The sequence below is a fragment of the Pocillopora verrucosa genome, chromosome 2 (genome assembly GCF_036669915.1).
Source record: "Pocillopora verrucosa isolate sample1 chromosome 2, ASM3666991v2, whole genome shotgun sequence".
In the NCBI taxonomy this organism is placed as follows: Eukaryota; Metazoa; Cnidaria; class Anthozoa; order Scleractinia; family Pocilloporidae; genus Pocillopora; species Pocillopora verrucosa.
Window position 1 is genome coordinate 17,527,744 of NC_089313.1, and position 14,418 is coordinate 17,542,161.

At 37.7% G+C, this 14,418-nt stretch overlaps 1 protein-coding gene and 1 pseudogene across 1 annotated transcript in view; both read right to left on the reverse strand.

Annotated features, from left to right (window-relative positions):
* Window positions 1–3,154: 3,154 nt before the first annotated feature.
* Window positions 3,155–9,287, reverse strand: LOC136279173 (uncharacterized; annotated as a pseudogene).
* A 1,244-nt stretch (window positions 9,288–10,531) lies between these two features.
* LOC131792821 (unconventional myosin-Ic) overlaps window positions 10,532–14,418 on the reverse strand; it is a 33,668-nt gene continuing 29,781 nt past the window's right edge. Inside the window, 2 exon segments of the mRNA XM_066162877.1 lie at window positions 10,532–10,920; window positions 11,009–11,626. The gene's annotated coding sequence lies outside the window, so the exon portion shown is untranslated.

Consider the following 14,418-nt stretch of genomic DNA (forward strand, 5'->3'; position numbering starts at 1 on the left):
TTTGCGCATTATCTCCAGCATCTGCTTTATTTGCGATGAAAATATGTAGTTACTTAAGCTGATTTAATCAGCCTAGCATTGTAGGTGCTAAACCGGCAAAAATCAAACAATGCACTCTCTTTATCAATAATTTTAAGGACTTTTCTCAGATGCAATACTCCAGACAGACAGCTACAAATCTTACACTTGATCTGGTTAACAGCCTCGCCACATCAGCGAGCAAGGTTCCTTCCAACCAGAGTTCCTGTTTGTAATTAACTGAACACAGCTTTGCAAGCACGCCCCACCGATAGATATCAGGGCCTACTCGGATGTCTCTCCAATCCTAAATAATTAATTCCGTCTACGACAACAAAAACCTAAGAGGTATCATCGGCATCAAAACCTTCCTTCTATGACCTGGCCCCAGAAGTTGACGAACTCGCTTACGGCGAGAATGTTGGCACATTCGCGTTAGGCCTTGATAAACTCGCTTGTGGCGAAAAGACCTGGCGCTACTTACCCTCCGCTCAAATGTTATCTTCAGATATCGAATAACACCATAACCAAGATTTACGAAATCTTTTCTCATCTTTTGTCTACTTGATGTTATATTGATATTGTAAGGAGAAATTCTGTCTTGTCTTAAAAAATAACTTTCTATAGCTTACAGCTCAATTCAATCATTAAAACTAATTTAAGTCTGTGATTCACTATTTCCCCATTTCACTATCCATGATTATTTCTCTTCTAGCTGCCTATTAAACTCTCTGATAGCATATGAGCATCAAAATAAGAAATCAGTGACCCTAACCAGAATGGGGGATTGGAATTCTTAGAGTCCATCTGCCTTTTAAACCCTCTGATTAAAAATACAAAAAATCTTGCTATGGCTTACTAACCAATTGTTCTCTCCAACAGAGTTTTGGTAGTAAAAAAATCTTAAGGATATAACTGAGTAAATACAGTACACACCCACATACAAGAACATGTTGATTACTTACCTTCAAGTTGAAATTTTACAAATAGAGAAAATAAGTACAAAAATATGAACCAGATCAGCCTACCAAAATCAGAACGGCTCTTATATGAAAAAAATATGAACATCAAAATAAGAAATCAGTGGCCCCAATCAGAAGAAGGGATTGGGATTTTAAGAGTAAATCTGTTATTCTATTGGTAATCACTCTGAGCTGAAACATTCATAAATACACTAATTTTCAATATATTAATTCTATAACAGTAGTTGTATCTGTTTATAAAACAGAAAATATATTATGTGCACTCTAATTGCTCAAATATCAATTCATCAGTTCATTGTATCACTTACAATGGCTACATGGCTGTATTTATAAGAAGCAGAAGACTGTACTTTCTATCAGTTCACCCGTGTACAATAACCCACTTGGGTTATTGGGAGAACACTTATAAAGCTTGTAACTAAATCATTTCTCTCATCTGATCACCTTAACATTAGTTTACAGATTGATTTGAAAATGTCATTTTGGGTATGTTAAGTCATCAGACTTTGGAGAAAAGCACCATAGTAAAATAACAGAAAAATGATATTTCTTGGAGCATAAACTCGAAGTTGAATGTAACTGCATTAGAGTGATCACCGAGACATGAGGCGTTTAACAGTTTCTCGATGGGATACAACATGTACAAACCCACGCTCTCCCCGTCCAGGACGAAGATCCGCCATAATCTCCCTAAAATCTAACAAGCCGGCTGTCAAAGATCTATTGTTAGGGACATGAACACCTCACATTTTGTACCGTCACTAGATTTGTTAAATGTTTTTGGCCAGGTACCCAAGATGGTCAAAATTCAAGCATTCTTTGATGAGCACAAATCCGACGGCTCGGAGACTTGATTAGCAATGAAGCAGGGTTAGTATGACTCTGGTAACAGTGATTAAAATATTGTGCGTGAAGTCAGATTCCACATGTAACATCAACATTTAGAGGGTTCATCAAATATATTGTATGATAGCTTACGTGGCCAGTGCACAAAGGAGGAGTAAGGAAGGGTGACTTTATTTGAGCGCAAACGTTGATAGATAGGAGCCCGATCCTCTTATATACCAAGAAACAAGCAACCCCCCCTCCCCCCCCCCCACCTTCTCCTTGTGCTCCGGCGACGAAAGCTGTCTTATAGTATTTAGAACACGCGACCCCAAAGGCCCATAAATATTGAGGACAAGGCCACGCCCAGTTGCACTATTCGTGGCTGAGACTGTATTGCAATTGTTGTTGTGTACCGTCTATCACCACTAGCGAAAGACGGGCCACCGTTGACCTCTTTACTGGAAGCAGGCGTAATATGGGCTGCATACTTCTGATAAGCAAAATGTCTCGGCGGCTTACAAACCAATTCCATCTCTCACCAAAGGTTCAACCAGTGGGGGCCATGTGCGTTTCCTCCCTTTGCGAAACTAGTTTGCTGAATCGTAAGGTGTTAGGGCGAGGGCGGGGAAGGGAGAAGCGAGAAGTTTGTCATTTTTACCGCGGAATTTTCACACGCAAGACACAAAGCGAGAAAGACGTAGACAAAGCAGTCGAACATTTCATAATGTCCTCAAGGAGAACTAGTCAGGACTTCTTAATGGATTATTATTCGTTGATGTTGTTTCTCCGTGATGTGCTATGGTTTCGCTCATAGCTACAGCTACAGCTAAATCAGTTAATGTCATGTACTTCCAATGTATTTGTTCCAAGCTAATTTCGAAAAACTACTGAAACATTGATTACTTCTCAAAAGCTTTATTTGTCAAAACTTTTGCTGGCTTTCTGTTCTTTTACCATTTTCCCCTTTAACCCTTTACGCCCTAACATCAGTATCCACATTCTTCATACTCTTCTCAATACTTTTCCTTTGGTACTGTAAGGAGAGTTCGTGTAACAATCAAAACTACATAGATTGTCAATAATTTCCTTTATTCCCATGATCTTAATAAATGATCCAGCAGTATTAATGTAAGGAGAAATTAGAAGCCAGTCACTCTTCATATATCAAAGGGTTAACAACATTGTAACACCCCATATCACCATGGAGTGTAAAAAATAATATGTCTTAATATGTCGTATGAAAACATAACTGAACTAACAAAAACAAGGGTAAACGAACCGCAAATTGAAACACAAGAGAAGACTGATTGCACACTTTCTTTTCGTAGTATTTTTGTCTTGATGTATTAGCATCAAAAATTAATTAAAGTAAAGCATATCATCTTTAAGGTCGGCACACACGCGGCTAGTCCCTGCGACTAGTCTCTGCGACTAGTCCCTGCAACAAGTCCAGGGAACAAGTCCCATAGTTTGAAATAGCCATTTTTGCCACAAAATCTAGTCGCAGGGACTAAAATTTGGTCCCTGGACTTGTTCCTCAAAACGCTTCGTGTGAACTGTTCGTGGGACTAGTTCCTGCGACCAAATTAAAATAAACCAATCACAGATCGGTATCACAATCATATTTGCCATATTTTCCCGCCTGAAAACACAATGTACAGAGGCGATTGCGTGACTTCCGGGATAATTTCTTTGATGTTTCCTTCCCGGGATTAAACCAGTTTTGAAATAATTTACACGAGTACTGGAAATCTTGATCGAATTTCCGCCCCTTTTGTTTCTGTATTGGCCACATCTGATCGGTAACAAAGCGTTATTTCTGCTTATATCCTAACTGAATCAGAAACAATTCAAGCACTGCATAATTTCGCTGAACAATCTGCGGTTTGTACTGAGCTGATTTATTGCAATGCTACATTGCTATTTTAAGAATTTTGGTTTCTTAAGAAAGCTGTAGAGTGAAAGAATGACACCATTTGCCCCCAGTTTTTGCTACTTTCCTGTGCAATTGGTCCCTGCGTGGAAACACTACTAGGGACTAGTCCTTGCGACCAGTCCCTTCGTGTAAACTCTTCAGGGGAATAGTTGCAGGAACTAGTCGCAGGGACTAGTCCCCCCGTGTGTGTGGCGACCTTTATAATTGGCGTAAGCCCCTCGAGGATTTCGAAACTATTCGAACCTGTGAGAAAATTCTCGATTCTGAGAGTGGCGGCTGTCCAATCACAAGATAACATGCAGTTTGATCGTTTTCACACTCAAAATTTGTTATATATAGTGAAAAAAAAAAAAAAGAATTCGTTTTGTATAATCGATCGAGGTGAACTTGTCCATAAATTCATGAATTGCATACCTTTTTATTTCTTTTTCGCATATAAATTCGATGAAAGTCAACGAAAAAATAATACTATTCTTCAGTTAAAATATATGAATATCTTATCTACACTAAAGTGCCAATTTCAAAAGTTTCCTATTTGTCTGTCAAATCTTATTTATTGCATTCCGGCTGCAAATCACACTCATTTATTATGTCAGGAGAGGTCTGTGTACTCGACAATATCTGTGTCATTTCTAACATCAGACCACATGCCTTTTTTGGTGTGGAAATAATGAAATAAATGAACCATTTTTAGCCTCTCTATCTCCATACCATTCATCAAAATGCGATCACAGATCTCCCAATCTTCTCCACCCCATTTGTTCTTGAACTCTTTTACATTCATTCCTCCAATTCTGTCCCAGTCACTTTTGTACATGCCCATCAAACCGTAACCAAAGTGTTCCCAAAAGCCTCTGCGATGCCGTGCTGTCGCCCCACAAGATAGTCGAACGAGTATGGGACTGTAGGCGATCTTGCCTTGAACACAATGCTGCAGAAAAACACCGAAACATGTTTCCAAAAATCAGACTACAATTGCAAATCTTCTATCTGCTTTACGCTGGCGAGGAAATTCAACCCTCCAACTTTAGATCTACTGAAAACGGAACACTCAGAAATCGTCCGTGATATGGGCGCAGCATTTCATGAAACAATCCTGAAACAAAGGACATAGCTTATTCACAGACCTCTCTATTCTTCCTTAGATCACTGTGTAAGCAAGGTAAGAACCACGGGGAATCTAACGAACGTAAATGCTTGAGGAGAGGGAAAGAGAAAATAGACGCACTTGATTTGCTAAAGTTTGACCGATGGTGACACTCAAGGGAGAAATTAGAAGCAGTATCAAGCAAGTATCAGTAAGAAAAAAACGGCTCTATGTCCGACTACTAACTAAATGAAGAGATTTCTCTTTTCTTTTGGGCTATTGCTCAGTGAAAACTGTTATACTCTAGTTACCAGGTTTCTGGCTCTTCGATGATCCATACTCGCTCCAAAGGTTGTTTTTCTTAGTTGATGGACAAGATATTAAAAGAGAAAAAAAACGATGTGCGCAAAACTCTCACAAACCTTTCTGACATCATCTAGAAAATGATAGGGAATATCTAAATGAAGATCCATGACAAACACTATTGAGTTCGGATTTGTAACCGTACTGGCAGCCAGCTGTAGCCCCTTGGCCTTTTCAAATCTTCCTCGAAGTCTAATATGCCGATACTGTGGGATTCCACTCTTCCTCAGAGCTTCCTTTAAGTCAACATCGATGCCATCGAATTCAGCGATAATTACATTAAAATTGAAATCCATGGTCCTATTGTGTATTCTTGACATGTGATCAAGAAAATGGAGAGTCCATCGCCCCTGATTATTCCCGGTTGCAAGAAGGATGTTGACGACAGCCCTCTTGTTCCATGCCACGCCCACAGGGATGCAAAAAGCACCCGATTCCTTAAGCCGGTACACATATTCAGAGAACCTCAAAGATCTCCTACTTGAAATTTCTTTCAGTTCTAGTTCTACTAAATATCTGTCACCCTTTTCAGGATCATGATTTTCTTCCACATTCAAGATGTGTTCAAGGATATACTTCCTGTAATGCAAAGGAGAAAAAGGAAAACAAGTGAATGATAAAGTTATTCAATGAATGACACTGGCATATTCGGAAAAAAGAACTCCGAGTGCTCCGAGTACTTTAAATGCTTCACCACTGAGCTTTTAGGAAACTTTTGGCAGGCTGGTCCGTTTGACTAGGTCCATGGTGAAAAATGCATACTGCTAGGATAGGAATGCCGAATGTAATACTTTTGCGCATCGATGATGTACATGAAGATAGCAATTTTTAAGACTGGTGATTTAAAATGAAAGATGAAGTTACTCAGCGAATGACACTGGCATGCATGTTTCAAATGTTCGAAATAATTTGATTACGTCCTTTCCTGCGTCACGCAATCATACCAAACGATGTGACAAGCCAGATTCTACAATGCAGCAGAAAGGAAACTGAGAAATTTTTCTTGTTACCTCTACATTCCAAACCCATGAGGTCAAAATGGAAACGTTTGGTTCTTCGTCTGTATTGTTGCTTAAGTCGCCTAAACGGAAGTCTTAACAGCCCCGCCTGTTTTAAGAACGGAACCTAAACGTCACAAGTTTTACTTCCGGTCTACACTCATACGACATCGTGTAACAAAATGGATTTGTGATCTCCTAAAGCGATTCCAACTAAAGCAAAATTTATGTTTTCACTTCTTCAAGCAAGAGTGGAATGAATTCTGGTTAACCTTTCACTAAAATTATCTTTCAGGTTGGGACTACAGCTATATGCGACTTCTTTCACCAGGTGAGGTTTGGGTTATTGACGATGCTGACGAGAATTAATTTTTTATCAAACAGCTGTTGGGCATTTTTTTTTGGTTGCCTCTGCTGGTTTTTTTTATGAAATAAACGAAGTTGAAAACATTATAATAAAGGCCTTTCGGTTTTGCTTGATTTGTTTGTTCAATATTTTACGCAATCCATTGAGTTTCCACTGAAAGTTAATTAGTTAAAGTCAAAGGACTGAAACGCCATTTTTACGAATGATGTGAGAACAGGTCGAGTGGGGCAAAATGAGACATTTTTAATGCAACTGGTATACCAGTAGGACACCTGCGCGTCTCGTTTTGGCTTCGGCTAAGGCTTTAAATGTAGATTTTCTGGTTAATTCTTACCCCTCAACATTTAACTTATAAATTTGCTTTATTTCATTATAATCTAGAAACTGCTAGACCTTGTCACTATTCCATTCATGAAGGTGCACAAAAACCTTTTGTTTGTAATCAGTTTGCGGTCGCTTCGATAACTCATTAAAACGTATTTTGTCTATGCTGTAAACTAGTGCGAAAAGATAAGGAATAATTCTGCAAATTGACCCCAAAGATTCCATCTACGATCCCGACATCATATAAAATTTCGACAAGGCATCGTTAATGATTACCATACCAACGAAAAAGGCAAGATTTTCTAAGAGCTCACAAATTCATTGTGCATACAATTTTTGGACAAATAAAACAATGTCGAAAAAAATAGATTGCCTTTGTACCTGCAGTTTTATCTTAGAGAAGGATAAGGTCCTAAGGAATTAAATTCAGTCAAAAACACAAAATTAGATGTTTTGTTTACTTACTTATTGCTCGAGGTGTCGGAGACTTAGTGTCTTTCACAATCACTGAGCAAACAAGCTTCACACCGTAGAAGATGATTGCAATCGAATCAGTGAGCCAGCTTCAAAAAGTTGAAGCAATCAAAATTTTCAAGTAAACATTATTAGCCGATAAGACAGCCGAACAGGTATCTAATCAAATATATATCTTCGCCACGTGCTCATCTGTTTCACAATTTCATTGACAAAATATTGTAGTTTTCCGATGCCATAATCACAAATGGTTCCACTTGGACGATTCACCTTTGAACTTTTAAGTATTCGGCATTTTTTTAATTGCTGTTGGAACCAAATTTTCTCAAGTTGCCTGTACTTTCACCAAACTGCAGGAAAACTGAGTGCGGCTTTAAAATTTTTTTTAAAATTAACCGCGCAGGAAGGAAATAAAAATTCTATAATTCTCAAACGTGTTCGCGTGTATGTCGCAAGGAGCATAAATAGACGAGGCGATTGAACAATTTACGGAGTCATATGCGATAGCCATATTGTCAGAGCATGACAAAATTTAATTCTCTAACACGTTAGTTGTTGAATCGAGTCGATCGATAGTTCGCTAGTTCGTTTTAAATGAAACTGAAATGCGCATGAATGAACCGTGTCAATAGCATGCAATCGCAGTTCCCATTCTTTCGACGTGAATCGCATTAGCAAAGAGCGAAAATTTTTAAATTAATCAGATACGGTGAATCCCATGATAATAGTTCTGTTAAACTTTGACTAACCTAATCGAGGACGAATACAATCCGCTAGTAAAAAGGTGCAGTCAAAAGAAAACATTAAAAATTGAAACTTATATACCTTGGGAACTTGACTTGAATTTGCGTCCAGACTTGAGCAACAATCTTCCTTGCTGCATTTTCGTCCAACTGATCGTTACCAAAAGTCACAAAATCGTCCGTTTCCCACCTCTTTCTCATAATATCTGCATGGTCGTGAGGATAAATCGAGGTGTAATGGGTTTCCCACATGGACTGGTATCTATCTAAAGGATTTTTCACTATGTAGGATGGATTATACTGACACGGCGGGAATAAATCTTTAGTGTCTTCTTCGGTGATGAAGGGAAGGAAATACATTTCTGAACGACGTTTTACTTCTTCATTTACAAAGGATGGTTCACTTTGTTGAACGTGCATTGGAAGGATGGTATCCCGTTGAACAACTCGCTGATTCAGTAACGATTGCAGTTTGATTTTACCAAATACATTTGAATGTTGATCGTCCTCGGATGGCATAAGTAAATCTGAAGGAATATCTCTATAACCTTGCTCTTTCCAAGTCGAAGATCGCCATTTAACGTACATGAAATTATGTTGGCTGTGAAGGCCATGTTTATGTAAAATTTCTAAATAGTAAAGCTTTCGCGCTGATAAAGAAATAATATTTCCATCATGTGTCCGAGTTGTCCCCGATGTTACGTTTCCCACAAGCTTGCTATTTTCGGGGTTCGTATCCGAACTAATCCACAATTCCGTCGATCCACTCGAAGCTAAATGAAAGTTGTAATTCCCAGATTCTATCGGCGAAATAAATCCGAAAATTCGTAATCCAACATTTACTAAGTTTTGTTTGAAGCGTAATCGCAAGGTCGACGTGCTTCGGCGTGATGTCGGCGAGTGTGGGAAAAGCGGGAACTCCTTCAGTGACATTAGTTCATAACCGCAGATTTCTTCCCAAACTGATACATTTAAGCGTCCTTCTCCAAGCTTTTCGTCGACATTACTCTCGGTCGTGGAAAGTTTAGAACTTTTCCGGAACGAAAGAACGTCCTCTCCATCAGCCATTCTCTCGCCTCGGCGTTTTCTGTTTTTGATGAGAAATAAAACAACGAAAAAAGAAGCGCCCAAGAGAGCAGTATTCTCAGTCTTCGCGCACGGTACATTACAGTAAGAAAAATCAATCTACAAATAATTTAGAACGCATTTTGAGGCACGCTCGTAGACGCTTGAATTCAGTTGAGCATATTGCGTGATTGGAAAAACTAAAGCCTAGGCCCCAAGGTTAACGTTTCAATCATTTATTGCGTGACTGAACGCAATTCAGGATTGGAATCGTAGAGAAGGACTAGGGTTGAACGGAACAATGTCCTAAAAACATGTTCGCATCGAAGAAAAGTGTGCTTAACTTAGAACTCGGTAGACATAGACGTAAACCAGAAACAGTGCTTTCGTGGGCGGATGATTATCTCTTGCTAAAATATAGGTATGTTAAGCCCTGGGGCGAACTTTGAGTTGCTATCGTTCCGAACATTAACCCTTCATCAGAGCACGAAAGCAAACTTTCGAAACGCGAGCATATTGAAAGTTTGCTACAAAGGTAAGAATATTCTTTGCTCACTGGATTGTACATGAGAAATTTGAAAATTAAAAACTGTGTAAAAGTTTTGTTCCACCCACGCAAAGTAATGCTTTGAGAATTATTAATCCATAAAAAGAGCCTCCATTTCGCGCACGAGTAGTTGTCCTCGAACATTGTTTGTTCAAGAGGTGAAGGATCTCTCGAGAGCGAAGAGGAAAACTTTATTCCAGTGGAAACTATAGCGCATGATTTGTTTTGTATTTCCAAGTTCAACATGGCATACCTGATTACTTGACTCGTTGAAACCGACCGCGCGTGGGCAAAAATAATTGATGGATACAAGGGTGCGCTTATTGGAACGAGGGCGCGCTTATTGAAACAAGGGCGCGCTTATTAGAACGAGGGCGCGCTTATTGGAACGAGGGCGCGCTTATTGGAAAGAGGGCGCGCTTATTGGAAAGAGGGCGCGCTTATTGGAACGAATGCGCCCTTACTGGAACAAGAGAGGTAAATCGAATCATTGCGTATATAACAAAGTTGTTATTATGAGGGCAAAACGAACACTAAATCTAAAATGATCCAACATTTTCTGGTATAAAAGTATGTATTCCTAAATTGTTTCTTTATTTTCATAATATTGTTACAACTAACAATAAGGTACTCAAAGTTAGTCAATGAATAAACTTGGGTAATTTTTCATTTTAATACTCCAGGTTGTAGAAAGATTCCTATATTTTTGGCAAGCTGTAAATACAACCTGTGCCCTTTAGAGAAAATGAAGCAATAGAGAACATTTTTAAAAGACTGTTAAGTGAAGTACAGCTGAATATCACAACTGTTTACAATGTTTTAAAACATTTTTTCCCAAATCCTGTATCAATTGAAATATTCTAAATGAATGGTGAGAAACATTTTAGTGTCACACTGAGGGCTTATTGTTTAAAATCTGTGAAGTTGGTTGAATCAGGCAGAGAACATAGCACCTGTGTCTTGTAAAAATCAGTAATTCATCTTTTTTATCCCATTTACTTTTGCCAAAATAACTGATAATGAATCAAAAATTCAATCATGGTTACTGCACAATAATAAATTTCTTCTTCTCAGTGTAACCCTACCATTCAAAAAAATCTAGACAATTCAATTCACCTGACACAAAATATATAATATTCTGTATATCATCTTAAAATAAAATTCAAACAGTCAGGTACAGTAAAAACCTAGTTTTTTCAAGTCAACCTCCATAGGTTCTTAAATAAATGGTTTTTATCTTTGAAATTAGGTTACCTAGGTTTTATCATTAAAAACAAAACAAACAAAAAAAAAGAAACCACAATTTATATTCTTAGGCATGGGTGTGGTACTGTTGGCTATTCAAGCTTTATAGCACCCTGCTTTACATGGTTAACCTATACGCACAGTTGAATGCGTTACACCACTATAGAGGTATTGACAATACAGTATTGAGGTCTTATAACACTGCCAGTGTTCTGGCTAGTTTTTTGTTACCCTTTTTTGTAATGCATGTGATGTATGATATTATATTTGAAAATTTCTATGTTACCAAAATAAGAGCCTGTATTGAGATTTTAGCCTAAAACAGTTCTCATGTGAAGAGTGCTTGACCAGGAAATTTTAGTCTTACAGGTTCTTATGAGCACTTTTTTTACTCTATTATGCAAGATATGCCTAGATTTAATGACCGGTACACTGGAAGGCCACATAATGTTATAAAAAGTGCAAAATGATTTTCAATCAAAAGTGATTTGACTTAGGGTGAAAATATTTGTTAGTGATAATTAGTTCATAGTTTTCTAAGAAGCATTTTCAGAGGGGTCATTAAATATATTGATATGATTTAGACATATTTTATACCAGCTCTCATGGATTTTTCATCATTGCCTAACCATCAGCTTTCATCAAACTGACTACTTCACAGTTTTGGGTACTGGGGCAGTCTAAGATATAAAAACAACAGCCAAGGGTTAAAGCTTTCATTGATTCAAGTAAACAGGTATGAGATTTACACCGATGGTATGACATCTGCCATACTGACTCAATCATTCTTTCTTGCCCAAATGGGTGCCCTTAGGCCATTTATAAGGCAAATATCCCATAACTTTTACTTTGGCCAGGAATATCTTATTTTGTGAATTGCCATTACACAACAAAAAGTGAATGAGCTTATCCCTTTTTTTTCTCTACAGTAGAGTGACTAGGAGTATTGTGGATTCTTTCCCTGAATGGGATATGGATCTGTCAAAGGTCACCCGAGAACAGTTCCTCAAGTTTACCATTTTCCCCACATTAACTCTCATTACCAGTCCAATTGACTGTGTATCAAAATTGAAAGGAGAATCTGTGAGATGAACACCCTCAGGAGCAGAAGGGTTAACACTTTAAACCCTAACATCAGTACGCATATTCTCAATACTGTTCACCATAAATTTTATATGGTACGGACACCAGTGTCTTGCCCAGGATCAGCACACAAAAACACAATAACCAAGCCAACCAGGGCCTGGGTGCAACTTGTTCTGCAGTAGTGGTAACCAGTAATCCTCAGTATCTTATTTCTTTTTGTAATTAAGCTTTAATATATTTTACCGGGTAAGGTGATTGGCCCCATGCCCAAACCCCAATATGGAGCATCAGAGACTGACACACATCAATGGAAATATTTTTCAAAGAGAGTTCTAGATCTTAAGACTGACACAAGGACATTAAGTCACAGACTTTGGAAAATACTCACCACTTCTAAGTTACCAGTCTGTCCCTTTTTAATCAACAACTCAGAGCTATAAAATAAAAAAATAATACAAATAACTTAAAAAGGCAAAGATAACAATTTAAACCAAAACTTCCTGATGTAATTTAAAATCAGCCACAAATCCTTGAACAACCGCAGTAAAATGTGGTCAGTGATATTTCTGTTGATTTTCTCTCAGCTTAAGTCATCTGATAGATATGTTTAAACAAAGAACGGATGATATTAAAGTTTCTTAATATGTAACATGTCCCATCCCATACAGAGGCACACATTTCTGCATAGGTTTATCAATAGGCAGGGACAGCAGGGGTACAGAAACCTTAGATAATGGGGTTTGCACAGCATAAGGGAAATGAGGGAGGAAGGAACAAGAACTGGGAGAGGACTGAACAAATACAGAAAATTGCCTATGGTTAATCTGCCATATTCATGAAAGAGAGTGGGAGACAGGATGGTACAGTACTGGATCTCAAACCCCTTCCCCATCTAATATCCCTACAAACCACTACAGGTCAATGTTAACAAAAGCCTGAAAAATAATCAAAACAGAATTTGCAGTTAGAGTTTTATTTTAAGTTTCTACACAAATAAGATAGAAAATATCCAGCATACCAATCATAAAATGAAATTGTCCCTGTCTTATCTTTGGCCATGTTGTGTTTTATTCTGAGTGAGAAAAAAAATTTAATTCAGTGTATTTAGAACAGCCAACCTCAAACTGAAAACAAAAATCTTGACATTGAAGGAAGAGGGCTGGAAAGCAAAGTGCCAGAGTGAGGATTTTACTTGAATGACTGGGGTAATTCTTAAGAAAGCTTCCAAAATTCTAGTTGGATAATCATAATATTAAACATGATATTGATGATGATGGAAATTAAAGTAATGCAATATGATAGTGGTGACAACTGTAATAGTAAGAATGTTTTATTTATACTGAATGATCAGCAGGAGGAAACTAAATCACTACCAAAAACACTCTGCCCGGTTGTCAAAAGATTTTCAGTGCTCAAGGCAATAGATTTTCAAACAAAAAATGAAGACTTACTCTCCTGTCTCAATTTTGAGAAGCTGATTGTTGTTCAGGGCATTCAGGATATAAACAATTGTTTCAAATGACATGAGTGCTCGTCAGTATAAGATCACCCTGAAATGATCAAGAACTATGTCACAATACTTTAAGAACTTAAGTTGTCAATAATGGTATTTCTGTTTTACATGACGTTGAAGGGTTAGTATTCATGAGAAAAAGGGATGATCAAGTAAGACACTGTGGATTACACATGATTAACCTGAAAAAAATCATTTCACTTCAGTATGACTAGAACTATGCAAATGATGGTAAAATCAATATTTCCATAAAATGCTTAAGCTCACCTTGTCCCTTTGTCTTCAATTGGTAAGTGAAGAAACAATAACTCCATCCGTTTTAGAGCTGAATGAAAATACCCTAAGAATGTAGCACAATCAAAAATATTACTTTCCTATGAAGCATAGAATATTGAATTTCCCGTACTACAATATTATCAATGCTATATGAAAATATTGTAAGAAAATGGTCCATCCTTTGACTGTAGGCTCATCGAAAAATAAAGCAATTGAGAAGTTTGGAGAATACCTATGCTGCAAGTAACTTTTACACATCTTAATTTGATACTCTCCAAAACTTTCCTTGTGATTCAAATCTATAACAGCACATGCTAAAACATGAACCCATGATGACATCTACAGCACTAAAGTCATAAAACTAATTGCGATTTATCTAAAAATAATCTATTTAAATCCCTGATTCATGGAATCCCTGATTCATGACATTCCATTCAAATCTGTGGTCTGTACGTTCTACTTTTTCCTCTTCCACAAATATTAAAACTTTATTCCTGGAAGATTAATGTTTGTTTGGAGGAAAGTAAACTTTGCAGCTGTTGCAGATGAACCTTAAGTCCCCAAA